The sequence below is a fragment of the Phoca vitulina genome, unplaced genomic scaffold (genome assembly GCF_004348235.1).
Source record: "Phoca vitulina isolate PV1807 unplaced genomic scaffold, GSC_HSeal_1.0 scaffold90, whole genome shotgun sequence".
NCBI classification, from domain to species: Eukaryota; Metazoa; Chordata; class Mammalia; order Carnivora; family Phocidae; genus Phoca; species Phoca vitulina.
In genome coordinates, this window is record NW_022589793.1 from 3,010,625 (window position 1) to 3,037,619 (window position 26,995).

Here is a 26,995-nt window from a genome sequence, read left to right on the forward strand (position 1 = left end):
GAACATATTATCACCCCAAAAGGAAACCCATACCCTTTAGCTGTTATCACATCCCCTCCCCTAAATCCTTACCTCCCCAGCCCTGATCTACTTTTCTTTACAGATGTGCCTATATTGGATATTCGATATGAAGGGAATCATATAATATGTGGGTTTTTTTGGTGACTGCCTTCTTTCACTTAACATTAATGTTTTTAATGTTCATTCATGTTGCACCTTGTATCAGTATTTAATTTATTTTTATGGCCAAGTAATATTTTTTTTTTTTTTTTTTTTATTTATTGAGAGAGATAGTGATAGAGCATGAGAGGGGGGAGAGTCAGAGGGAGAAGCAGACTCCCCGCTGAGCAGGGAGCCCGATGCGGGACTCGATCCCGGGACTCCAGGATCATGACCTGAGCCGAAGGCAGTCGCCTAACCAACTGAGCCACCCAGGCGCCCCTATGGCCAAGTAATATTACATTGTAAGTACATACCACATTTTGCTTCTCTTTCATCAGTTGACAGACATTTGGGTTTCCATGTTTTGGCTATTGTGGTTAGTGTTGCTATGAATACTCATGTATTAGTTTTTATGAAAACATGTTTTAAGGTTTCTTGGGTATATACCTAGGGTCAGAACTGTTGGATCAAATAGTAATTGTAACTTTTTGAGGAACTGCCAAACTGTTTACCATGTTACATTCTCACCAGCAATGCATGAAGATTACAATTTCTCCACAGCTTTGCCAACACAAAAACATACTTTTTTTTTTAGATTTTATTTATTTATTAGAGAGAGAGAGAAAGCACAAGCAGGGGGAGCATGAGGCAGAGGGAGAAGCAGGCTCCCCATTGAGCAAGGAGCCTGATGCATATGTTTTTTTAATTATAGCAATTCCAGCAAATGATCCCTGACCACTTTTAATATTTTCTCTTTATAATTGGTTTTAAGCAATTTGATTGTGACGTTATTTGGTATAGTTTTCCTTATGTTTCTTGTGGTTGGTGTTTGTTTAGCTTGTTGGATCTGCATGTTTATAGTTTTCATCTATTTGGAAAAATTTCAGTCATGTTTTTTTTTTTAAAGATATTTATTTATTTATTTATTTGAGACAGAGAGAGAGCACAAGTGGGGAGGAAGGTCAGAGGGAGAGGGAGAAGCAGACTCTTTGCCAAGCAGGGAGCCCGACACGGGGCTTGATCCTGTCCTGGGATCACAACCTGTGCTGAAGGCAGACACCCAACCAACTGAGCCACCCAGGTGTGCCCCTCAGTCATGATTTCTTTTTTTTTTCTTTTTTCTTTTTTTTTTTTTTAAAGATTTTATTTATTTATCTGAGAGAGAGAATGGGAGACAGAGAGCATGAGAGGGGAAGGGTCAGAGGGAGAAGCAGACCCCCTGCTGAGCAGGGAGCCCGATGTGGGACTCAATCCCAGGACTCCAGAATCATGACCTGAGCCGAAGGCAGTTGCTTAACCAACTGAGCCACCCAGGCGCCCTCAGTCATGATTTCTTAAAATATTTTTTCAATCCCCCTCCTTTCAGGGTCTCCAATTATGTGTATATTAGACCACTTGAAGTTGTCCCCTAGCTCACTAATGCTCTGTTCATTTCTTTCTATTGTTTCTTCTCTGTGTGTTTCATTTTGGATTATTTCTATTGCTATGTCTTCAGGTTCACTATCTTATCTTACAAGTATAATCTGCTTTTAATTTTATGCAGGGTAATTTTCTTCTCAGTCATTATAGTTTTCACATCTAGAAGATTGATTTTGTTCTTTGTTATATTGTCCATGTTTCTACTTAACATATCTTTCCTCTAGCCTCTTGTATGGAATAACTATGGAACAATCTGAGGCTGCAGCCTCTCTCTAGGCAGTATAATGGGGCAACAATAGGGCTGATCTCATGTGTTTCCTTTGTCCCACAGATCACGGTCCTTTGTTATTTGATGTTCAATGTCTTCAAAACTGTTGTTTTTTGTTTTTTGTTTTTCAATTTCAGTCAGACAGGTACATCTTATTTCTGTTATTCCATCTTATTTAGAATCAAAAGGCACTCCCTCTTTTTTAAAAGTTAAGCATAAAGTTTTTTTTAATAGACTTCATTCAACTGTTTTGTTTTGTTTTTTTTTAAGGATTTATTTAAGAGAGAGAGAGAGTGGGGTGCCTGGGTGGCTCAGTTGTTAAGCATCTGCCTTTAGCTCAGATCATGGTCCCAGGGTCCTGGGATTGAGTCCCGCGTTCAGGCTCCCTGCTCTGTGGGAAGCCTGCTTCTCCCTCTCCCACTCCCCCTGCTTGTGTTCCCTCTCTCACTGTCTCTTTCTCTGTCAAATAAATAAATAAAATCTTTAAAAAAAGAGAGAGAGAGAGAGTGAGCAGGGGGAGGGGCAGAGGGAGAGGGAGAAAAGCAGATGCCCTGCTGAGATCATGACCTGAGCTGAAATCAAAAGTCAGATGCTTAACTGACTGAGCTACCCAGGCACCCCTCACCTGTTTTAGTCTATGAAATTTATAGGGTCTGTCCTGCTCTTTGTTCTGTCCACTAGCGCTTTATGTGTTAAAAAGAAGTGTTTTATAATTTTGGATTATGAACTCATCTGCAGTGGGAACTTAATCTGTGGGAATTCTGTGAGGCCTGGGCTTAAGAAATTTGCCTCTAGATCAGTTTTATGTTTGCCTGTCCAAGGCTCCCCTCTTTATGTGTTATTTTTTATTTTTTATATTCCTGGGTCATAAAAGTAGTTTACAGTTGACCTTTGAACAACACAGTTTTGACCTGTGTAGGTCCTCTTATACATGGACTTTTTTTCTTTTTACATTATTGTAAATGTATTTTCTCTTTGTTACAATTTTCTTAAAAACATTTTCTTTTCTCTAGCTTATTTTATATTATAAGAATACAATATATATTACATATACAAAATATATATTAATCGACTATGTTATCAGTAAGGCTTCTGGTCAACAGTAAGATATTAGTAGTTAAGTTTTTGAAGAGTCGAAGGTTGTGTGTGGATTTTTTTTAAGATTTTATTTATTTATTTGACAGAGAGAGAGTGCACAAGCAGGGGGAGAGGCAGAGAGAGGGAGAAGCAGGCTCCCGCTGAGCAGAGAGCTTGATGTGGGGCTCGATCCCAGGACCCTGGGATCATGACTTGAGCCGAAGGTAGACGCTTAACTGACTGAGCCACCCAGGCGCCCCTTGTGTGTGGATTTTTGATGCATCAGGGGTCGGTGCCACTCACCCCTGTGTTGTTCAAGAGTCAACTGTATATTCAAACATCAAAGACACATGAGGACAGGCCATGGTTTTTAATTATCAGGGGAGTCGATTTTTTTCCCCTGACCTAGAATTCAGGTCAAATCCCATAAGATTCCATGTTTGGTTAGACATAAAGGTAAACTTTGTTCTGTTCCACATTTTCACTGAGAATACAGTGCTTTTAAGGTCCCTAAGTTGATGTGGAAATTTCAGTTCCAGCTCTCAGGCACAAGACTCTCACCAACAGCTGCTTGGAGCTACAACGCAATCTTCTAAGGCTACCATGTCCCCACCAAGCTCCAGTCCTTCAGGATTGACATAGTATTAACGTATGTGCTTAGCTCTCTGGTTTTCTGTTTCTTATTCCCTCTTAGAGAGCTCAGCTATGACTTAAAGGAATGTCTGCTATATTTTATTCAGAACTTCCTCTATGACTGTTGGGTCCTCTGTATTATCAGGAACAGACTGTTCCAATTTACTTCTTAACCCACTATCACCAGGCTTCCACCTCCACGACTTCACTGGTGCTATTCTTCAAAGGCCATTGATGACCAGGAAGCAGCTGCCAAATTCCCTGGATGCCATTTCAGTTAGGATGTATTCCAACCACAAGTGATAAAATATCTGGCCAAAAGGAGCTTAAACCATAAAGATGCTTAATTTTCCTAAAACACCTGGTTGGCTGGGCAGCTCAATTCCATTAAGGACCTATGTTTTTTCTGTCCTCCTCCTTTGTCATCTTTAGCATGTCAGTGATGTTTTTTATCTCGTCACATGGTGGCTGCCTCCCGTGACCACATCCAAGTAGCAAAACGTAGCAAGCAAGAAAAGGACTTTTTTCCTCATGAGCCTCTCTCTTATCGAGTAGGAAAAATCTTTCCAGAAGGTCCAAGCAGTTGACCCTTGCACCCCTCTGGCAAGAACTGTCACATACCCACCCCTGGAGCAATCATTCAACTCATCCCTGGGGTTGGCAACATTGCTGTTGGAACAATAAAGGGATTTTGTTGACAAGGAATAGGAGTTGTAGAAATGTGCAAGGCAAGATCTCTGCCCTTGAGGTCCGTGTTGCCTGGGGGAGACAACAGAAACACAGATATAGCAAATGCAAAATTCATGGTCACACAAACTTAGGTGTACAGAAATGTAAATTCTCTATTAGTCTACCCCCAGATCTAATTTCCATCCTAAACCTCCCCATTCTGCCACATGCAGGAAACAACGTATCACATCGTGTAAACTCCATCAGGGGTAGGCAGTCACCTGTGTGTGCCACAGACACTTTCTCTGCCTTACTGTATAGGACAGTATAGAACAAAACTTTCATTATTTGGAGCAGGCTCTTTCCTCTCAGACGCATTTTACACCTGCTGCCCATCTGGCCTTAAAACATGATCCTTTGCTGGACCTCGCCCCCAAATTGCAAAGTGACAGTGAAGCACTATCTCCTTCTAAGGAAAGTGGTCCACACAGTTTGCTAGTTCATTGGACAGTGAGTATCAGAGCTCAGTACCAACCCCAGGGTGGACAACAACAAGAGACAAATCTTTAATTTCATTTGCTTTAAATCTGAAGCAGAGAAAAATGGCCCAGAGGTGTTTATTTGGTAGTGACTATGGAGTCAATTTCCTCTGTTGGGCAGCATGGAGGGCAGGGAGGCTGGAGGTAGAGGCGAGGTTCACGTGTAGACAGACCCATGCCCGAGTTTGGGTGGACTCTGAAATGTGCATCTGCTACCTCAGTGTGTGTTTCTGCTGCCCTCTCACAGCATCACCTCAAGAATAGAGACCCCTCACTTTATGTATCTCCTCAACCTGTCTCCCCTCCCCTTCTCCGCTGCCCCGCCCAGCACAGGACCTGAAACAAAGTAGACGCTCTACAAAAATGCTTGTTTAATAAAAGGTTGTTAGAGTGAATGAATAAATGAGAAAAGGAGGTTACTGCAATGGGAGGAAACGAACCCAATAGATCCTGAAGACAAATGTGTTCAATTGTATCCTGATTAAGGAGAGAAACATAGAAATGCATGCACACAGGCCGATTGAGAGAGAGAGCTCCTGCAGACAGAGCAGAGCTACGATCACCAAGTAAAGAGGAGACAGCCTAATCAGAGAGCCAGACAGGCCCCACCTGACTCTTACTGCAGCTGGGGGAAAAAAAAAAGCCTAGAAGATTCAGCGGGCGCAGTCTCCCCACCTCCGCCCCACTCCCACTGCTCGGAGAGGCAGCATGGAAGCTGCGGGGCGGGGAGGCAGCCGAGCTGGGCTTTCCAGAACGAGGCAGGATGGTGTGAGCTCAAACGCCCTGCAATTGCTGGAGCAACGGTGGCGACACTTGAGTTATTCACAAAGGCTGGAATTCAAATGAGGCTGGCACGGCTCCAAGTCGCAGTAGCTTAGGAGGAGAGAGAAAGGCATATTAAGTATTCATCAAGATCTTAGCGTTGCGTGGGCTCTGAGCGTTCTCCATCTGCATCCCTCCCTCAGCCACGGATTTTTGCATGGAGGGGGGTGCTCCCCCAGAAGCACTTTATCCGTCAGTCTGGGGGGTGGGGGTGGGGGCGGCGGGCCGAAGTTAGGCAGAATTGTCTTATCACATGATGGGGGACCTGTATCATGTGATGACTCCGGTGATGTTGGAGGCAGCATGTGACTCCCAGGGCTACGTGGGCTCAAAAACAATTTAAATACAAAAACACAAGCAGGTTCCCCTCCTTTCTTTTGCCTTTTGGTCTGGCTCTCCCTACCTTTGGGTTGGTGCCCGACTGAATGGAAAATCCGTCATCTTGCAGGCACTAACCTGTGAGCACCGGGTACCTGGAGAACCAGGCCCCCTCTGCTGGTGGTCCCCCAGGAGCTGTGCCCCATCATTCTGGAGCCCACTGACTCCCAGCCTGGTAAGTTACTGAACACTTTGAGCAATTATTTGCGAAGCTGTCCTAGACTGCCTCATTAGCATGCACAGGGTACCCTCACTGGGCACTGGACACGTTGGGAGGAAAGTGCCTGCCGGCTCTGGGGAGCTGCAGCTCTCCAGTCGGTGGTCCGTCTGTCTGTCAGCCAAACCTCCCCAGCCTTCCTAGGAAGCCGAGCTGTGCTGGTTACGTTGTGCTGGGGTGGAAAGAGCTCCTCCATCCTTTTCCCCCTCTTCCCCCCTTCAGCCTGCCTCTTTCCCATCTCTCTCCTCCCTCAGTCTTGCTCCTCTGAGTCTCTCTCTCACCTGCCATCTCCCTCTCCAACTCCTATTTTCCCCTCTTATTTGCCCCCACTTTCTCTCTCCCACTGCTTTTCTTAGGGGGTCTGCTCCCCTCGCCTTCAAAACAAAATTTTTTTGGACACCTAGATCTTATATTCTTTCTGTCCAGAACCTGAAAGACAAGCCTCTGAGGACTTGGTGATTGGAAATGTACTAACTATCCCTTCTAAAATGTTTTTCTCACCAATACAATGTATATGGCCCGGTTCCTGCCATATATATGTGTGTGTGTGTGTGTGTGTGTGCGCGTCTGTTTTAAAGGGTGGCTGATCTTTTTATTGGGGCCATCAGAACTGTTTCTTGGGTGGATGTTTGTTGGCTCCTGATCCCCGCTCAGCTAGGGGATCATCAAGTGATAGGAGGGGCACTTATAGCAGTCAGGAGACATTGCTCTCTGACCCCAAATGTCTGGCTCTGTGGGAGAAATCAGGTCTTAAAGCAGGGGCCAAGATCCAGTCAGTACTCAAGGATTAGGGGCTCTACGCATCTCAGAGAGCTGGCTCAGAGTTTGAGGCCACACCTTTGCAGAATGAGGCAGATAGCTGGCTGAGAAACTAGCCATGGGGAAGACACATGTAAATTTAATCATGGCAGTGTCCATACTTACTACATAGGAAAGAGATATTGGCTATGTCAGAAGCTTCTGGTTCACTGTTATCCAGGTGTGCTGATACCTGTTCAGCAAGAAATAATTAACAATTATTGTGCACAACCCACCCAAGGAGTCAATGAGCAGGTACTATTTTTATCCCCAATTTAGAGATGGGCAAACTGAGGCACAAAGCAGTTAGTTAGGTCACTCAACTAGGAAGTGATAGAGCTAGGATTCAAGCCCAGACAGCTTTTCTCCAGAGCCTGCACAGTTAACTACTATGATAAACTGCCTCAAAAAAAAAAAAAAAAAAAATCCAGGGGCACCTGGGTGGCTCAGTCAGTTGGGCGTCTGCCTTCGGCTCAGGTCATGATCTCCAGGTCCTGGGATCAAGCCCTGCCTCAAGCTCTCAGCTCAGTGGGGAGTTTGCTTCTCTCTCTTCCTCTGCCTCTCCCCCTGCTTATGCTCTCTTTGTCTCTCTCTCTCAAATGAATAAGTAGTATCTTAAAAAAAAAAATCCATCCACATTACTATGTGACAGGGAGTATGCAAGGTTCAGGGCTATATTTGTGAACAAAACAGAGACATCCTGTTCTCATGGAGTTGACAGTTCATTGGAGAAGGCAGCTATTAAACATCATCACGTAAGACAATATATAATTTCAAATCGGACCATTTGCTAAAAAGAATAGTAGGTGCCATGAGAATATGTAACTGGAGACATACTTCAGTTGGTGGACAAAGAAGAAGAGTTGGTCAGAGGAGTACCCTCTGCCAATGTAATACTTAAGATGTAACCTGAGAGAGAGAGGAGCAGAAAGTCAAGCAGGTGAAGAGCCAGGAGGAACATTCCAGACCGAGGGAATAGCATGTGTGAGAGCCTTGAGGTGGGGAAGAGCTGGGACCACTCGAGGAGCAACAGGACGCCAATAGGCTGAGCCTGGTGTAAGTGGGACCATGATAGGAGATGAGGCCCTCCAGACTATGTGGATCTCTTGTAGGCCTTGCTAAAGTGACTTGGGTTGTATTCCAGGATCAATGAAAAACCATTAAAGTATTGAAAGTAGGGAAGTAGCATAATTGGATCTGCAGTACGAAAAGCCTTCTTCAAGAGGTGTATCAGTTAGTTTTTGCTGCATTACAAACCACACTGAAATATAGTGGCTTAAAACAACACTCATTTATAGCTCCTTATGCCATGAGTTGGCAATTGCAGGTGGGATCATCTGGATAGTACTTCTTGCCTGGGTTCACTCGTGTAGTTAATCAGCTGGCACACTGGCTGCCGGTGGCTGATCCTAGATGATCTCATGCACGCGTCTGCTGATTGGCAGGGGCAACAGAAATTGGCAGGGCCATGTGTCTCCATATCTAGTGAGCTAGCCCAGTCTTCTTCATATGACGGCTGGGTTCCAAAAGCAACAAGAGAAGGGGAACCCCCAACGCACAAGCGCTTTACAAACACCCACTTGTTTCACGTTTGCTAGTGTTCCATTGGGCCTACACAGATTACATGGTCAAGGCCAGATTCAATGGATGGAGAAATAGATCTCTTAACCAGAGGAGCTATAAAATATTGGGTTCCATTTGTTTCCAGTGTACAACGTGAATTCAAAATGATAAGCTGGATACTGTCTTCCTCTACTATGGGAGGAACTGAAAGCCAGGAGGAAATTTGGAGCCAATTTCGCTATGGTTGGAAATGAACTTAAACTTGGTCGTATATCAAACTTTGTGTTCTGATTAGAACAAGTAGGAGTCTAAGCATCTGTTTTGGCCACAGATCAGGAGCATATCTAGAATGTGGTATAGAAATGTCGCCTCCTTTTCTCACAGGATTATCTGGGAATAGCTTGGAGTCTAGGAAGACTTTTAAGATTGTTACCCTAGAATGAAATTTGGGCCATATGGAACTCAGAATGTGTTTAAGTGTTCCAGGCAAGGCAACAGCATGTACAAAGGCCCTGAGGCAAGGAAGTAGGTGGCTTGTTTGGGAAACAGGAGACAATTTAGTTTAATGTAATTGCAGTGGAAATGGAACAGGAGTGGACAGACAAGAAAGATGCTTAAGAGGTAGGAAAAAAAAAAACAAACAAGCCTTGCTTATGGATCTGATAGGAGTTGAAGAAAAGGGACATATTAAAGAAGCTTCCCAGGTTGGTGATACTATTTCCTAAAGTGGAAAGACTAGGTTTGGATCAGGATGTTTGCAGGGGGAACTGGAATAGGAAGGGCAGAAAAAAGTCAAACATGGTATCAGCTGGGTCAAATCTTTCTGAGACACTGAGTAAATTAAGGGGCAGAAAAGAGTCTGTTTGACTTGGAAACGTGGAGGTAGCTGCAGACTTGGACAAGAGCAATTTTGGTGGAGTGGTGAGGATGGAGACCAAATTGGAGTGGGTTAAGGAGTGAATGAAGATAAACAAACTGTGAAAGGCATAACAGAAATCAGGCAGTATTTAGATATGGGTCAGGGGAACTGTCTTGATTTTACATTTGCTTTAAAAAAAAAAATAGAAGCCTCTAGATTATGTAAACTATCAGAGCAGTCCAGCTGGAAGAGAGAGAGGGAATGGGATCCAAAGTGTGTATGAATGAATAGGTGATGACAGATTTTTATTTTTTATAGGAGCGGATAATGAGAAAAGATGGAGCAGTACAGGGAAGCTTGTAGATGTGGTGTTGGGAAGATGAAGCACTTGCTGTCTGTCAGCTTTTATTTTCACAGCGAAGTAGAAGGCAAGGTCATTAGCAGAGAGAAAAGGAGATGAGAAGAGGAAAGAGGAGGACATAGTCTTCTTGGAGAGGGAGAAATAAACATTGTAAAGAACGGAGCAGGGTTGCTAGATAAAACAGAGTGCCTATTAAGAGCATGTATCGGGGCGTTTTCTCCAATGTCATTTAAGTGGTTGGGTCCAAGCACCTGGAGATGGTAGAGTGCCATCACACTGAAGTTTTGCTGGACAAATTCCACAGAAGAGAAAAGGACAAGGATGTTGAAGCAGGTTAAAACGGAGTGATTGTCAAGGTGAGCCACAGGATCTAAGCTGGGCCAGAATGGGAATGGGACCAGGAAGAAATGATGAAGAATGAGTCAGTGGTAGAAGCCAACGGGATAGAGGTTATGAAGAGGTGAAAGACTGTGTTCTTGAAGGGAGTCCTGCATCAGCATCACCTGCGAGCTTGTTAGAAATGCAGGAGAGGGGCGCCTGGGTGGCTCAGTCGTTAAGTGTCTGCCTTCAGCTCAGGTCATGGTCCCAGGGTCCTGGGATCGAGCCCCGCATCGGGCTTCCTGCTCAGAGGGAAGCCTGCTTCTCCCTCTCCCACTCCCCCCAGCTTATGTTCCCTCTCTAGCTATGTCTCTCTCTGTCAAATAAATAATAAAATCTTAAAAAAAAAAAAAAAGAAAGAAATGCAGGATATCAGGTCCCATTTCAGATCTTCTGAATCCAAATCTGCATTTTAACAAGATCTTTCTGATTTGTATGCACCTTAAAGATTGAGAAGCAAAGGGACACCTGGGTAGCTCAGTTGGTTAAGCATCTGACTTTTGATCTCAGCTCAGGTCTTGATGTCAGGGTGGTGAGTTCAAGCCCCACGTTGGGCTCCACGCTGGGTTTGGAGCCTACTTAAAAAAAAAAAGATTGAGAAGCACAGCTCTAGAGTATCCTGTGGAAGAAAAATGGTGCTATTGTGGGCAAGGTGAGAAGGTAATGAACCCCAAAGTGTCCCTTTCAAAACAGATCTTGATTGAGCAAATTTCTTTTTTTTTTTGCTCTCGTTTTTATCTTACTTTATTTTTAGTATGCAGAATTTCAAACATGTTAAAATTTAGTGAAACCCCGTATACCATCATAAACTTCAATAATTTTCAACTCATGGCCAATCTTGTTTTCTTTATACTGTCCCTCCCACCCAGAATTGTTTTGAGTCAAATCTTAGACTAATGTAATTTCATCTGTAAATATTTCATTATCAACCTCTAAAAGACAAGGACTCCCTTTTTAACCATAACCACTGTACCATCACCACATCCCAATAAAATCAAGAATAAATCCTTATTATCATCAGATAACCAGTTAATGCTCACATTATCTGCAAATGCCATATTATTTAATTTGTAATTTGTTTGTTCGATGAGTATCCAAATAAGGTCCACACATGGCAGTTGGTAACTATGTCTTTTAAGTCTTGTGTAAGTTACAGGTCCCGTCTTCATCTCTTTTTTTCCTTGACATTTTGAAGGTTTATTTATTTATTTGAGAGAGAGAGAGAGAAGAAACAAGATGTATTGTTTTGAAGAAACAAGATGATTTGTCCTCTAGATTTTCCCAAAGTCTAGACTTTGCTGATTGTTTACTCATGGTATCATTTAATATGTTCTGCTATCCTTTATATTCTCTATAAACTGGTAATTAGACCTAAAGGGAATTGCTTTTGAAAAAACTTCGTAGTGAAATATATCCCACATAAAACATGTATAAAATATATATGTACAGCTTAAAGAATAAAAATACCCTCATAACAACCACCTCCTGCCTTAGAAACTTTCCAAAAATATCCCTCTTCATCTTCCCTAGAGATAACTTTTATCTTGACTTTTGTAATAATTTTTCTGCTGCTTTTTTCCATATATGTGTGCATCCCTAAGCAATATATTATTTAGTTTTTCCAACTTTGTGAGTTGTATATAAATGTAATCACACCACAGACATTCTTCTGTGGCATGTATCTTGCTTGATATTTTTATTTCTGAGATTCATTCATGTCTATATTTGTAGTTATGGTTCATTCATTTTCATTGGCTTATAGTAATCAACCATGTGAATGTTTTATGATTTATTCATTCTACTCTTGGTGGGCATTTGGTTCCCACCTAGCCCCAGTTTTGAGGTATTATGAATAACGCTGCTATGAACATTCTTGTACATATCTGTGTCCTTGTGCAAGAATTCCCCTAGGTATATACCTAGAAGTGAAAATGCTGGATCGTAGGGGCATCTGGGTGGCTCAGTCGGTTGAGTATCTACCTTCAGCTCAGGTCATGATCCTCGGGTCCTGGGATCGAGCCCTGCATCACATCGGGCTCCCTGCTCGGTGGGGAGACTGCTTCTCCCTCTCCCTCTGCCACTTCCCCTGCTTGCTCACTCTCTCTCTCTCAAATAAATAAATAAAATCTTTAAAAAAAAAAAAAAAGAAAATGCTGGATCATAGAGTATGCCTCAGTTCAACTTTACAAGAAACTGCTAAACCATTTTCTGCAAGCTGATTTGTTCCTTTCCAATCCTTATACCTTCTAATTTCTTTTTGCCTCATTGTACCAGCTAAATCCTCTAATACAATATAATAGAAATGGTGAAAGCAATTCTTGTCTCATTTTGATCTCAAAGGGAAAGCATTCAACATTACACATTTAGGTAACATGTTTGCTAAAGGGGTTTTTTAGAGTTGTGTGTGTGTGTGTGTGTGTGTTTATCAGATTAAGAAAATTCCTATTTCTCCTTTGCTCAGTTTTGTTTAACCATTAATGGTTTTTGAACTTTATCAAACACTTTTTCTGTGTCTTTTGAGATAATAAAATGATTTTCCTATTTTTATTCTTTTAGTATAGTGAATTATGTTGATTTTCTTTTTTCCCAGCTTTATTGACATACTATTAACATAAGCTATGTAGGTGTAAGGTGTACAGTGTAATGATTTGATACACACATATATTGTGAAATGATTGCCACAATAAGGTTAGTAAACACCTCCATTCTCTCTCATAATTTTGTTTTTGTATTTGTGGTGATAACATTTAAGATCTAATCTCTTAACAACTAATAGTAATATAGTATTGTTAGTTGTAGTCATCATGCTGTACATTAGATTCCTGGAACTTAGAGTTGGAACTTTATACTCTTTGACCGACATATTCCTCATTTTCCCTGCCGCCCCCCCCACCCCAGGGCCTGGCAACCACCAGTTTACTCTCTGTTTCAGTGAGTTCAGATTTTTTAGATCCCACATGTAAGTGAGAAGATACCATGTTTGTGTTTCTCTGTCTGCCTTATTTCACTTGGCCCTCAGGGTCCATCCATATTGTTACAAAATGCAGGATTTCCTTCTTTTTTATAGCTGAATAATATCCCAGTGTATGTGTATGTGTACATATCACAGTTGATTTAGCTATTCATCCATCAGTGGACACTTACGTTGTTTCCATGTCTTGGCTATTGTGATAATGCTGTAATGAATATGAGGGTGCAAATATCTCTTCAATATTGATTACATTTCCATCAAATATATACCCAGAAGCAGGATTACTGGATCATATGGTAGTTCTATTTTTAATTTTTTGAGGAACCTCTATAGCGTTTTCCACAGTGGCTGCACCAATTTACATTCCCACCATAGCACACAGGGCTCCCTTTTCTCCACACCTTCCCCACCATTTGTTGTCTCTTGCCTTTTTTTTTTTTTTTAAAGAATGGGAGACAGAGAGCATGAGAGGGGGAGGATCAGAGGGAGAAGCAGACTCCCCGCTGAGCGGGGAGCCCGATGTGGGACTCGATCCCGGGACTCCAGGATCATGACCTGAGCCGAAGGCAGTCGCTTAACCAACTGAGCCACCCAGGCGCCCCTGTCTCTTGCCTTTTTGGAAATAGCGTTCTAATAGGAAAAGGCGATATCTCATTGTGGTTTTGATTTACATTCCTTTGATGATTAGTGATGTTGAGCATCTTTTCAGGTACCTGTTGGCCATCTGTATGTCTTCTTTGGGAAAACATCTATTCAAATCCTTTAATCAGATTTTTTTTCTATTAAGTTGTGTATTTGGGGTATTAACCTCATGTATTTGGGGTATTAACCCCTAACAGATAGATGATCTGCAAATATTTTCTCCCATTCTATAGGCTGCCTTTTCATTTTGCTGATTGTTGCTTTTGCTCTACAGAGGCTTTGTAGTTTGATGTAGTCCCACATGTTGATTGCTGCTTTTGTTACTTGTACTTTGTTGTCATATCCTAAAAATCGTTGCTAAGACTAATGTCAAGGAGAATTTCCCCTGTGTTTTCTTCTGGTACATTTTGGGCCTTCCATTTAAGTCTTCAATCCATTTCCAGAAAACTTTAGTGAGTAGTGTAAGACTGGGGTCCAATTTCATTCTTTTGCATGTAAATATCCAGTTTTCCCAGTACCATTTATTGAAGAGGCTGTCCTTTCCCCATTAAGTATTCTTGGCTCCCTTCTCACGTATTAGTTGCCTGTGTATGTGTGGGTTTATTCCTGGGCTCTCGTGCTATCCCACTGGCTTATGTTTTCTTCTATGCGAGTACCATGCTGTTTTGATTACTGCAGCTCTGTAATAAATCTTGACATCAAGAAGTATGTTTTGGTCTTACAGCTTTGTTCTTCTTTCCCAGGATTGCTTTAGCTATTCAGGATCTTTTGTGGTTCTATATACATTTTAGGATTTTTTTCAATTTCTGTAAAAAATGGCCACTGAGGTTTTGATAGGGATTGCTTTGAATCTACAGATGGGTAGTATGGACATTTTAATAACGATAATTCTTCCAATTCATGTGCATGGGATATATTTCATTTGTTTGTGTCCTCTTCAGTTTTTTTCATCAGTGTCTTTTTTTTTTTTTAAAGATTCCATTTATTTATTTGACAGAAAGAGACACAGCGAAAGAGGTTAGCACAAGCAGGGGGAGTGGGAGAGGGAGAAGCAGGCTTCCCGAGGAGCAGGGAGCTCAATGCAGGGCTCGATCCCAGGACCCCGGGATCATGACCTGAGCCGAAGGCAGACGCTTAATGACTGAGCCACCCAGGCGCCCCATCAGTGTCTTGTAATTTGCAGCAAATTTATCTCCTTGCTTAAAATTTATTCCTAAGTATTTTACTATTTTACTATTTTTGATGCCATTTTATTTTTTTATTTTTTAAAGATTTTATTTATTTATTTGTCAGAGACAAAGAGAACACAAGCAGCAGTAGCAACAGGCAGAGCGGGGAGCCCATTGCAGGACTGGGATCATGACCTAAGCTGAAGGTAGATGCTTAACCAACTGAGCCACCCAGGCATTCCTTTTGATGCCATTTTAAATGGGATTTTTTTTCCAGATGATTTGCTGCTACTATATAGAAAAGCAACTGCTGTTTATAAGTTGGTTTTGTATCCTGCAACCTTACAGAATTCATTTATTAGTTCTAATGGGTTTTTTTGTGGAGTCTTTAGGATTTTCTATGTATAAGATCATAACATCTTCAAGGACGATTTACTTCTTTCTCTCTGATTTAGATGCCATTTATTTCTTTTTCTTGCCTAATTGGTCTGGCTAGGACTTCCAGTACTATGTTGAACAGGAGTATTGAGAGTGGGCACCTTTCTTTTGTTCCTGATCTTAGTGAGAAATCAACCTTTCATTGTTGAATATGGTGTGGGTTTGTCATATAGGACCTTTATTATGTTGAGGTATGTTCATTCCTTCTATACCCAATTTGTTGAAGGTTTTTATCATGAAAGGATGTTGAGTTTTGTCAAATACTTTTCTTCCTCTGTTGAGATGATCATATGATTTTTATCTTTCATTCTGTTAATGTGGTATTCACATTTATCGATTTGCAACCCAGGAATGAACCTCACTTGATCATGTACAATCATTTCAATATGCTGAATTCATTTTGCTAGTATTTTGATGAGGATATCTATATCTATATTCATTAGGAATAGGGGCCTGTAGTTTACTTTTCTTGTGTTGTCCTTATCTGGCTTTGGTATCAGAGTACTGCTGGACTCAAAAAATGAGTTTGGGAGTGTCCCTTCCTCTTCAATTTTTGGGAAGAGTTTGAAAAGGATTGATGTAAATTCCTCTTTAAATATTTGTTAGAATTCACCAGTGAAGCCATCTGGTGCTGGGCTTTTCTCTCTTGGGAGGTTTTAAAATTATCGATTCAATCTCCTTACTTGTTTTTGGTCTATTCATATTTTCTATTTCTTCATGATTCAGTCTTGATAGGTTGTATGTTTCTAGGAATTTATCCATTTTTTCTGGATTATCCCATTTGTTGGCATATAATGGTTCATAGTAGTCTCTTATGATCATTTGTATTACTGTGGTGTTAGTTGTAATGTCTCCTCTTTCATTTCTGATTTTAGTTATTTGGGTCCTTTCTTTTTTTCTTTGTCTGGTTAAAGGTTTGCCAATTTGTTTATCTTTTAAAAAAAACTAGCTGTTAATTTGGTTGATCTTTTCTATTGTTTTTCCTCTATTTCATATATTTCTGCTCTGATCTTTGTTATGTCCTTCTTTCTGCTAACCTTGGGCTTAGTTACTTTTTCTAGTTCCTTAAGGGGTAAAGTTAGGTTTTTTATTTGTGATTTTTGTTGTTGTTGTTTTCGGGTCCTGTCATTTTAATCAGGATTGCCATGAAAAGCAATAACCTCAGCTAGCCACTTTGCCATCCTTCTCCACCTAACCCTCATTCCCCTTCATATGCACACAGCACAGGAACCCAAAGACGCCCCTCTCCCCTCCATTCTCCCTATTCCTATTAGGGGAAGAAATGTCACTATACAGCATGAAACAGGATGAATAAAAATATCTTTATGAAGACTTTTGTTGTGCTATTATCTTAGGGGAGAGTCAAAGGCAGAGTTAAGGGCTGGGTGAAGTTTGGGAATCTCTTAGAGACCAAAATTTTTTTTCAGGGGCACAGAACCCATAGTTTGCTCAAAAAAGAGACTATGTCTGAAAGGACAGGGGCTAGGCTGGGCTAGGCTGAAAGTTTTTCTCAAGAGTATTGTGAGGATAAGGGCACCTTAAAATCCATTCTCCTTCCTCTTTCCTACCTTCCCCAGCTTCCAGGTAGAAGAGTAGGGGTCTCGTGAGCAGGGAATAGTCACAGTTCTCTTAGGATTTCATCTGTGATTCCCAGGGTGGGTAGTGAGTAGGGCTTATCCCCTGGTGCTGTCTGACCTCTTTCCCCAGGTCAGGATTTTTTGTCTTTGCCTGTGAGCACCAAGTCCTGAAGGATGTCAGATGGTGATACAATTTCCTTGACTGCATCATTCTTATCCACCACTACAAATAGGTAAATCTCTGGTTCCACCAGCCTGTTGATGATGGTCTCCAAAGTCTCATGCAAATAGCACTTGAGGACATTTTTAAAGATTTTATTTATCTATTTATTTGAGAGAGAGAGAGAGAGAGAGAGAGAGTGCATGTGCATGCATGTGAGTGGCGGGAGGAGCAGAGGGGAAGGGAGAGGAAAAGGGGAAAGAATCTCCTGCAGACTCTCTGCTCAGCATGGAGCCTGTCGCGGGGCTCAATCTCACAACCCTGAGAACATGACCTGAGCTGAAACCAAGATCAGACACTTAACTGACTGAACCACCCAGGAGCCCCAAGGACACATTTAAAGTAATGTGATCAACACTGTAGAGCTTTGGTCACTGACACATCTAGGTTATTGTAGGTCTTTTCTGCTGCCAAATTGATAACATAAAACTTAGAGTAGATGTCCACCACACGCTCTTTCTCATCCAGTGGCAGGGCTGAAAATCAGTGCTTTATAAAATGCCTAGAGCCCGGGCGCCTGGGTGGCTCAGTCGTTAAGCGTCTGCCTTCAGCTCAGGTCATGGTCCCCGGGTCCTGGGATCGAGCCCTGCATTGGGCTCCCTGCTCGGCGGGGAGACTGCTTCTCCCTCTCCCACTCCCCCTGCTTGTGTTCCCTCTCTCGCTGTCTCTCTGTCAAATAAATAAATAAAATCTTAAAAAAAAAATGCCTAGAGCCATGTAAACAGGGGTGGTAGCGTGACTCATAACAGTGTTGGCCTACATGCTAATCTATAGCTCTTTCAGAGACTTAGACATGAACTCTGGCTTGGGAAACACAGGCAAACAATTTGAAGAACTTGAGAATGCTCTTGTGGGTGAGGATATACAAAGTGTTGCCTGATTCCGGGTCAATAACTGGCAGCCTGTGGGTCTTATTTTGAATTAATGAAGAGACAGCATCAAACAAGCTGGCGTTAGAAGCAATGCATACAAGGGATTAAAGAAGTCCTGTGGGTACGCTTCCCTCCAGGTTTCTGTCTTGCATTCTTACAGCTCATAGATCTATACCAAGACTGGTTTATTAGTAATAGTGCAGGATATTGATGAAATCCTTGATGGCCAGGATGCCCACAAAACTTTGATTCTTACTTTCCCACTGCCCCATAAGGGACAGCTTATATACCATTAGTTGCCAAAGGGGGGAAGAAAAAAAAAGTTTTCTTCATCTACAGGGAAATATTAAATACAAACAAATTGGAGCTTGTGGGAATCTGGTCATAGCTGTGATGAGACTTCATAAAAGAAGTGTACGTGCTATGGTTAGATTCTGCGGTCCCTTGAGGATGCTCATTTTCCAGAGCTGGAAGCTATCCCAAGAAGTGACCATCTCCTTTGCAAGAGACACTTGCTGGGTTCTTTTGCTTTAGGAAACGTGCTCTCTTTTTTTCACAATGAAGGCATTTATTGCTTTAAACTTCCCTCTCAGAACTGCTTTTGCTGCATCCCATGAGTTTGGTGTCTTGTGTTTTCATTTTCCTTTGTATCAAGATATTTTTTTATTTCCCTTTTGATTTCTTCTTTGACTCAGTGGTTGTTCAAGAGTATGTTGTTTAATTTCCACACATTTGTGAATTTTCCAGTTTTGCTCTTGTAATTGATTTCTAGTTTCATACCATTGTGGTCAGAAAAGATATTTGGTATGATTTCAGTCACCTTGCATTTGCTAAGAATTGTTCTGTAACCGAACATATCTATCCTAGAGAATGTTCATGTGCACTTCAGACAAATGTGTATTCTACTGCCATTGGGTGGAATGTTCTGCATGTATTTGGGCTAAGGTATAGTCCAATGTTTCTTTATTGATTTTCTGTCTGGATAAACAAGTCTATTGTTTTAAGTGAACTCCTGAAGTCCCCTACTATTATTGTAGTGTTGTTTGTTTCTCCCTTCAGATCTGTTAGTATTTGCTTAGTATAATGTTTAGTTGCTCTGATATTAAGTGCATATATATTTACAATTGTTATATTCTCTTGATGAATTAACCCCTTTATCATTACATAATGACCTTTGTTGTTTCTTGTTACAATTTTTGACTTAAAAGTCTATTTTGCTGATACAAGTATAGCTACTCCTACTCGCTTTTGGTTTCCATTTGCATGAAATATATTTTTCTACCCCTTCACTTTGAGACTATGTATGTCCTTAAGGTTGAAGTGAGTCTCTTGTACACAACATATGGTTGGGTTGTGTTTTTTAATCCATTCAGCCACTCTATGCCTTTTGATTGGAGAATTTAATCTATTTATAGTAGAAGTAATTACTGATAGGTAAATACTTATTAATGCCATCTTACTGTTTTCTGGTTGCTTTGTAGTTCCCTTATTCATTTCTTCCTCTTCTGTTACCTTTCATTGTGAGTTGATGATTTTCCATAGTAGTAAGCTTTGATCGTCTTTACCTTTTGTGTGTCTACCATAGGTCTTTGTTTTGTGGTTATTATGAGAATTGTATAAAATGTCTCATAGACTTAACAGTCTACTTTAAGATGATAATTTGCTTCGATCATATACAAAAATTCAACCCTCTTACTGCCCTCCCATATTTTATGTTTTTGATGTCACAGTTTATCTCATTTATATTGTAGATCCACTAACATATTATGGTAGTGATAGTTACTTTTAATACTTCTGTTCTTTAAACCTTTATATTACAATTAAGTGATTAACACACAACCATATTACAGTATTATTCTGAATTTGACTATATACTTCCCTTTACCAATATGTTTTATATTTGCATATATTTTCATGTTGCTAATTAATGTCCTTTCATTTCTGCTCCAAGAATTCCTTTCAGCATGTCTTGTAAGGCAGTTCTAGTGATGACGATCTCCCCCAGCTTCTGTTTGTTTGGAAAAATCTTTATCTCTCCTTCATTTCTCAAAACAACCTTGCCAGGTAAATTATTCTTGGTTGATAGTTTCTTTTTTTTTTTTCTTTCAGCAATCTGAATGTATCATTCCACTCTTCCTGTCCTGCAAGGTCTCTGCTAAAAAATCTTCTATAGCCTTAGGGGGGTTCCCAGATATGTGAGAATTTTTTTTAATCTTGCTGCTTTAAAAATTCTTTTTCTTTGATTTTAGACAGTTTTATTTATTTATTTATTTATTTATTTATTTTTTAAAGATTTTATTTATTTATTTGAGACAGAGAGAATGAGAGAGAGAGAGAGAGAGCACATGAGAGGGGGGAGGGTCAGAGGGAGAAGCAGGCTCCCTGCTGAGCAGGGAGCCCGATGCGGGACTCGATCCAGGGACTCCAGGATCATGACCTGAGCCGAAGGCAGTCGCTTAACCAACTGAGCCACCCAGGCGCCCTAGACAGTTTTATTATAAAGTGTCTTAGAAAAGATCATTTTGGGCTGAAATTTTAGGGTGACTTATTAACTTTTTGGATGTCCAAATCTCTATCCAGATTTGGGAAGTTCTCAGCCATTATTTCTTTAAATAAGCTTTCTGCCTCTTTTCCCCACTCTTCTCTTTCTGGTAATCCAGTAATGCATGGTTTCTTTGAATGTTATCACATAATTCATATAGGCTTTCTTTATTCTTTTTCATTTTTTTTCTTTTTGCTCCTCTGACTGATTTCAAATGATCTGCCGTCTAGCTCATGAATTCTTCTGCTTGGTCGAGTCTGCTGTTGAGCTTTCTATTGATCTCTTCATTTTAGTTATTGTATTTGTCAGTTCTAGGACTTCTGTGTTTGTTTTTTTTTAATGGTTTCTATTTCTTGCTGAACTTCTCATTTTGTTCATGCATTGTTTTCCTAATTTCATTTAGTTTTTATCTGTGTTTTCTTGCAGTTCACAGAATTTCTTTAAGAAGATTATTCTGAATTCTTTGTCAGACAGTTCCTAGATCTCCATTTCTTTAGGGTCAGTTGTTGGAGTTTTATTAGTTTCTTTTGGTGAGGTCATGTTTCCTTGATTATTCATGATCCTCGTGGCCTTGCTTTGGTGTCTGCACAATTAAGGAAGTAGGCACCTCTTCCAGTCTTTACACTCTGGCTTCAACAGGCAAAACTTTTCACTAGTTGGCCTCTCCAGAGATTCTGGGTGGGTCATCTGGCGGTAACCATATGCAGGCTTATTATTGGAGTCCTTTGGTAGGCAGGCCATGCTTGGGTACATGGTGGTGGACCTGGATCTTGAGTCCACAGGGGCCATCCAGGTGTTGGGGATCACTGAGGAGAGCCCAGCATCTGGATCCAGGTGGGCTAGTAGTACTTATCCAGAGAATGATTTGCAGACTTTTGATCTTCAGTAATGTAGTGCAAATATATATCCCAGCAGGTACACCAGATGACCCATTGGGTGAGGAATGAAAATAGTGGAACTTCTAATTATATTTATTCCTTACCTCATTTCTTTTAGTTTCCATTTCATGAATGTTTTTTAATATACTGAGTGTTTCATACAATAATATGTATACATAAAATATAAATAAATACACACATTTGTGGGGGTGCAGTCCCAAAATATATACTGTTGAAGTGAGTGTTCAAATGAGTTTAGGGACCATTACTCCAAGCCACTACCTTCTACTTTCTCTTTTTACTGATTAACTTACAACTTTTTTTTTTTTTTTAAGATTTTATTTATTTGACAGAGAGAGACACAGCAAGAGAGGGAACATAAGCAGGGAGAGTGGGAGAGGGAGAAGCAGGCCCCCCACCGAGCAGGGAGCCTGATGCAGGGCTCGATCCCAGGACCCTGGGACCATGACCTGAGCTGAAGGCAGATGCTTAACGACTGAGCCACCCAGGCGCCCCTTACAGCTTTCTTAATTACTAGCAGACCTGAAGATATATTCTTGCCACCTTGATAGAACTGTATTTTCTGAATATCTATAAAGCAATATCATCTACCAGAGATAATGATTTTAGAAACTTTACCTATTGTCATGGGTCTCACTCTTGGAGAGTAAATTGGAGAGGGTAAAACAGAATATATTTTCTGTGCCTTATGAAGTTAACTAGTTGCTGTTATAGACACAATGAGAATTAATTCTGTTCTCTGACCACCTGAGAATAACATTTTTAAGGTGAGGAATTACCTATTCATTGAGACATAAGTCAATAAGTGGAGTCAACTAATGATAGACCAGGGAACAATCAGATACAATGTAGTAAATTATGTTCTGTCATATTGTAATTCTTAATAACTCAGTTGTCACTCTAGACATTTTTGCGTCTTTATTTGGAGAATGGAAAGAAATAAAATGTAGGCTATTACAGACAATGTAAAAATCCTGGGATGTGGGTGGAAGGAAAGAAGATTCCTTACGAAGAAGATTCTTCAATGGGGTGCTGATGGGTGAGTGAGAGTTCACCAAGGTGACGAGGCAAGAAATGGAAGAGAACATCCCAGACAGAGGGAGCAAAGTGTGCACAGACACAGATGGAAGATCACTGAGGAAGGGAAAGGAGTGTGGTATGGCTGGAGCATACGGAGGCTGTGCGTGTTTGTGAGAGAGTGCAGGAAGGGGAGGTCAAAGAGGGGATGCCAAACAACGTGGTCATTAAGAGTTAGACAATCTTGGGCGCCTGGGTGGCTCAGTTGGTTAAGCGACTGCCTTTGGCTCAGGTCATGATCCTGGAGTCCCGGGATCGAGTCCCGCATCGGGCTCCCTGCTCGGCAGGGAGTCTGCTTCTCCCTCTGACCCTCCCCCCTCTCATGTGCTGTCTCTCTCATTCTCTCTCTCTCAAATAAATAAATAAAATCTTTAAAAAAAAAAAAAAAAAGAGTTAGACAATCTTGGGACCAGATTCCTGCTCAGCCTCCTACTATCTCTGTGATCATGAGCAAGTACCTCTGTAATACACAGAAATCCCTTTCTATATATGTACAATAACAACACTAGCACCTCCCTCCTAGGGTTATTCTGAGTTTGAAGTAAGAGAATCCATTTGAAATGCTTAGATTGGCACTGATCACATGGGATCATTTAAGGCCTCAGTAAAGAGAAAGTGTTGTTGTTATTGTCATTGTTATACGCCATCCACATACACACACACACATACATATGCTAATAACTGTTAGATGGCTTACATACCACGTCAAAGAGCTCAAGCTTTATCTTTTGGGTCAGTATTTCTAAAATGTGATCAAGTTGTCTGTAAAACAAATGGTCTCCGAGTTGTTTGGCAGTTTCTGTGACATAAGCAATAGGAAAATAGGTGCTTCAGAATGTTATAAATTTGAAAAGGAAGAAAAATTATCAAGGTCTGTTACGTTCCTAATAATGGTGCAAGGGTGCCGATGGCTCAAAATGGTCAGACTCTTAGCAAGGTATAGTTAAAATTCAGTTACTAGGATATAGTTTATTTTAGCTATATCATTTGCCTATTATTGTTTATGTGTGTAAAATTTGCATTTTTTGTTGTTACTATTATGTTTGTTACAGTTCTGATGAACAAAAATAGATTAATGACTAAAGAGCGGTTCATTGAAGTGTAAAAGCAAAGATAAAAATAGTAGTACAAACACTGCAACTCAGAAGCGTAATTAGCAAACAGGACTCCAGGATCTGTTGGGACAAGAGCATCTGTGAATGTGAATGTGATGATTTCACCAAAGCAGCTGAAAGGCAAAGTGTGAATGGAAAATGTGGCTATGAATATCTGAAAACTGGATTTTTTTTTTTTTTTGAGCAAGGGATTTATCCCCCTCTTGTCTCCAATGTACACTCTATTAGAAAACTCTGTCAGAGAGTTTCATAATGCTTTCAGAGATGTCACATCATTTCTAAAATAGAATAACCTCTCTGGTCAACCGGTAGATTTTCCTGGACTATGTGCAAAATAATTTGTGGTATGAAATTGATAAATTTTATTTCTAAATGCAAAGAAGCCAGACAACAGCAACAACAGATGAAAGTCATGCTGTGGTCAACATGCTTATAAAGCCAGCCTCAAATTCAGGACAAATAAAATGCCAGGAGAGAAAGCAAAAGTAGCCCTAAGCAAACCTAATGACAGGGTTGTCTGCAGCACAGCACAAGGGGCATACAGATTGTAATGATGACCCCCAATATTTTGTTTTATAGCTGAGTGAAAGCACTAGTGGGGAAGGTATGAGCCAGCTCATTGCATCCCTGTGGTACATATATGAATGATAAAGGCACACTTGGTAATTTTGAGTTCTGTTTATCAATTAATCTAATATTATTTTTGTGAGACATGACGCCGATTAGAAGCGTCTTTGAGATAATGCTGATGGAGGACCAGCCACATGTCCTGCAAAGAAAGGTTTGGTGTATCAGTATCTATTGCTACAATAATGCAAAACAACCTCAAAATCCAGTCACTTAAATACTAAGAATTTATTTATCTCATGAGTCTGTAGGCCAGTGGGGTGGTTCTTCTCATCTCAGCAAGGCTTTACCCCTGTGTCAGTGATAAGATGGAGGCAAGGTCAGCTACATAATTTATGGAGCTCGGTGCAAGATAAAAATGCAGGGCCCCTTGTAGAAAAAATGATTACAAATTTAAAGACAATGATAGCAGAACATCAAACCAATACGAGGTCTTAACACAGAGCCCCTATGTGACTACAAAGGTCATGTGACCATGAAGCCAGCCTGGGCTCTGGGTCATGTGGGCAGCTCTGATGCTTTTGGCTGGCTTCTTTCATATGTCCCAGTATCAGCTTGGCTAGTCTGGGATAGACTTATCTGGGACAACTGGGGTAACTCTACACCATGCATTGCGTCCTTCAGCAGGCTAGCCCAAGCATGTTCGTATGGCAAAGGCCCAGGAGAAAGAACAAGCCAGCCCAAATATGCAAGCACTCCTTAAAGTCTCTGCCTTGTCACATTCACTGACATCCCACTGGGTCACAGCACAATCCCATGCTGACCTCACAGATAGGGAGGATGCTGCAACATGATAGGATAAGGTGGGGAGGTGGGGAATTGCACCATTTTTACCGTCAGCATCCCTTGACCAATCACACATAGTTATATCTGAGTACTAAATTGCCCACCAGTTTACTTCCTAAGAACAGTTATGCATCCTGGTCTTAACTAAGGGTCGAAGAAGTAATAAAAGTTGTTAGCACAATCACATCTCAGTCCCAGAGCATAAGTGTTTCCTGTGTGTTTTGTGAAGAAATGGGTGATGGGTACTAACGCTGCTTCTCCACGCTAAAGCAGTCTGGCCGTCCAAGGGGAAGGTACTCATGTGAATAATCAAAATCAAGGAGGGGATAAAATTTCCTTACAACACTAATGATTCTGTGAAAGACCAGAAATCATAAATCTGGTCCTTGTTTTCATTATCAGCATTGTGAAGAAATGTTATCTCTGATTTCAAGTGATATGTCAACACACGGTGGTCAGGAGCTTGAAAAGCTTGAACTTCTCCTTTTAGGCCTCACATAATAGGATGTTACGTGCTGAGGACATTCAGTGCTGAGGATAAGATATCAGGAAATTGAACTTTGATGCAGGAGGCTTCATCGGCAGGCATTGACTCTTCGCTAACACTTGATTTTCTTCATTCTCTGAAAGAAATCAATGACATATTACTATTTAATAACCATACACAATGCCAGGAAACATGGAGAAATTCTTTCCAGAGCTGAAGCTAAACAAAAAACATTAGAAGTTCATTTGCAGGGATGCCGGGGTGGCTCAGTCAGTTAAGCATCTGCCTTTGGCTCAGGTCATGATCCCAGGGCCCCGACTCTCTTTCTCTCTCTGTCTCTCATGAATAAATAAATAAAATCTTAAAAAAAAAGTTCATTTGCAACTGGCACCCAAGTGAAACCATCCAACCTTTGAATAAGATCTGTTCCTTGACTTAGCTGTTGATGAAAGGGGTCTTTGATGGGGCACCTGGATGGCTCAGTCGGCTGAGTGTCTGCCTTTGCCTCAGGTCATGATCCTTGGGGGGGTCCTGGGATTGAGCCCCACGTTGTGCTCCTAGCTCAGCAGGGAGCCTGCTTCTCCCTCTACCTGCTGCTCCCCCTTCCTTGTGTTCTCTCTCTCTGTGTCAAATAAATAAAATCTTAAAAAGAAAAAAAGAAAGTAGTCTTTGATGAGAAACCTCAACACTTTTTCTAGGTATATGTCCCATCCACCTATACAGAACCATTGTCAGGACCACTAAACATTTGCTGCTTTATTTAATAGCCCATAATTCTTAGTGCTTTCTAATTTCGTAGAACAAAAATAAGTTGAATCTGTCATTAATCCAGATACATATATACTTATTTATCTGAAGTATATTATATACTTCAATAATTGACTGCAAACAACAATATCCCTTTAACTGACCTGATATTTCTCACCATCCTGCTTTTGCAATTTCAACTCTTTCTTCCCAAATTCAGGATCTGAGTATATTCAAATACTTCTTGTTAATAGGGCTGGTATACTGCTCTATCCAAACTCTTGCTACTTGTTATCCAAAATTCAGATGCCAAGTATGTGCAAATCATACTGCATCCCTTGCTATATGAACTTGATTTCCAAACCCAAACTCTCCCCCACACACTCATCCCACTAATTCTGGTGGTATTCACTCCACCCCATGCCTATGCAGTAGGTCTGACCAATCAAAGTCTCCTGGTCATAGTGATTGGCTCAAGGATCAGTGATTGGCACAGGGTCACAATAGAAAAAAAGAGAGATGCTGAGACACCTGGGTGGCTCAGTCGGTTAAGCATCGGACTCTTGGTTTTGGCTCAGGTCATGATCTCAGGGTCCTGGGATGGAGCTCCACGTTGGCTCCGTAGTCAGTGGGGAGTCTGCTTGAGATCCTTTCTCTCTCTCTTCCTTTGTCCCTCCCACTGC

The 26,995-nt window shown here is 41.0% G+C and overlaps 1 protein-coding gene and 1 pseudogene across 8 annotated transcripts in view; one reads left to right on the top strand and one right to left on the bottom strand.

Moving 5' to 3' along the window:
• The first annotated feature begins 5,511 nt into the window (after positions 1–5,511).
• Positions 5,512–26,995, top strand: part of TNRC6A (trinucleotide repeat containing adaptor 6A) — a 196,662-nt gene continuing 175,178 nt past the window's right edge. For 6 of the 8 annotated variants that reach the window (XM_032396259.1, XM_032396266.1, XM_032396260.1 and 3 more), the window contains exon 1: positions 5,894–6,142. The gene's annotated coding sequence lies outside the window, so the exon portion shown is untranslated. Of the gene's footprint in view, positions 5,669–5,892; positions 6,143–26,995 lie in introns of those variants that run through there. The other 2 variants (XM_032396256.1, XM_032396257.1) reach the window with 2 other exon arrangements.
• Positions 17,885–18,626, bottom strand: LOC116626767 (annotated as a pseudogene).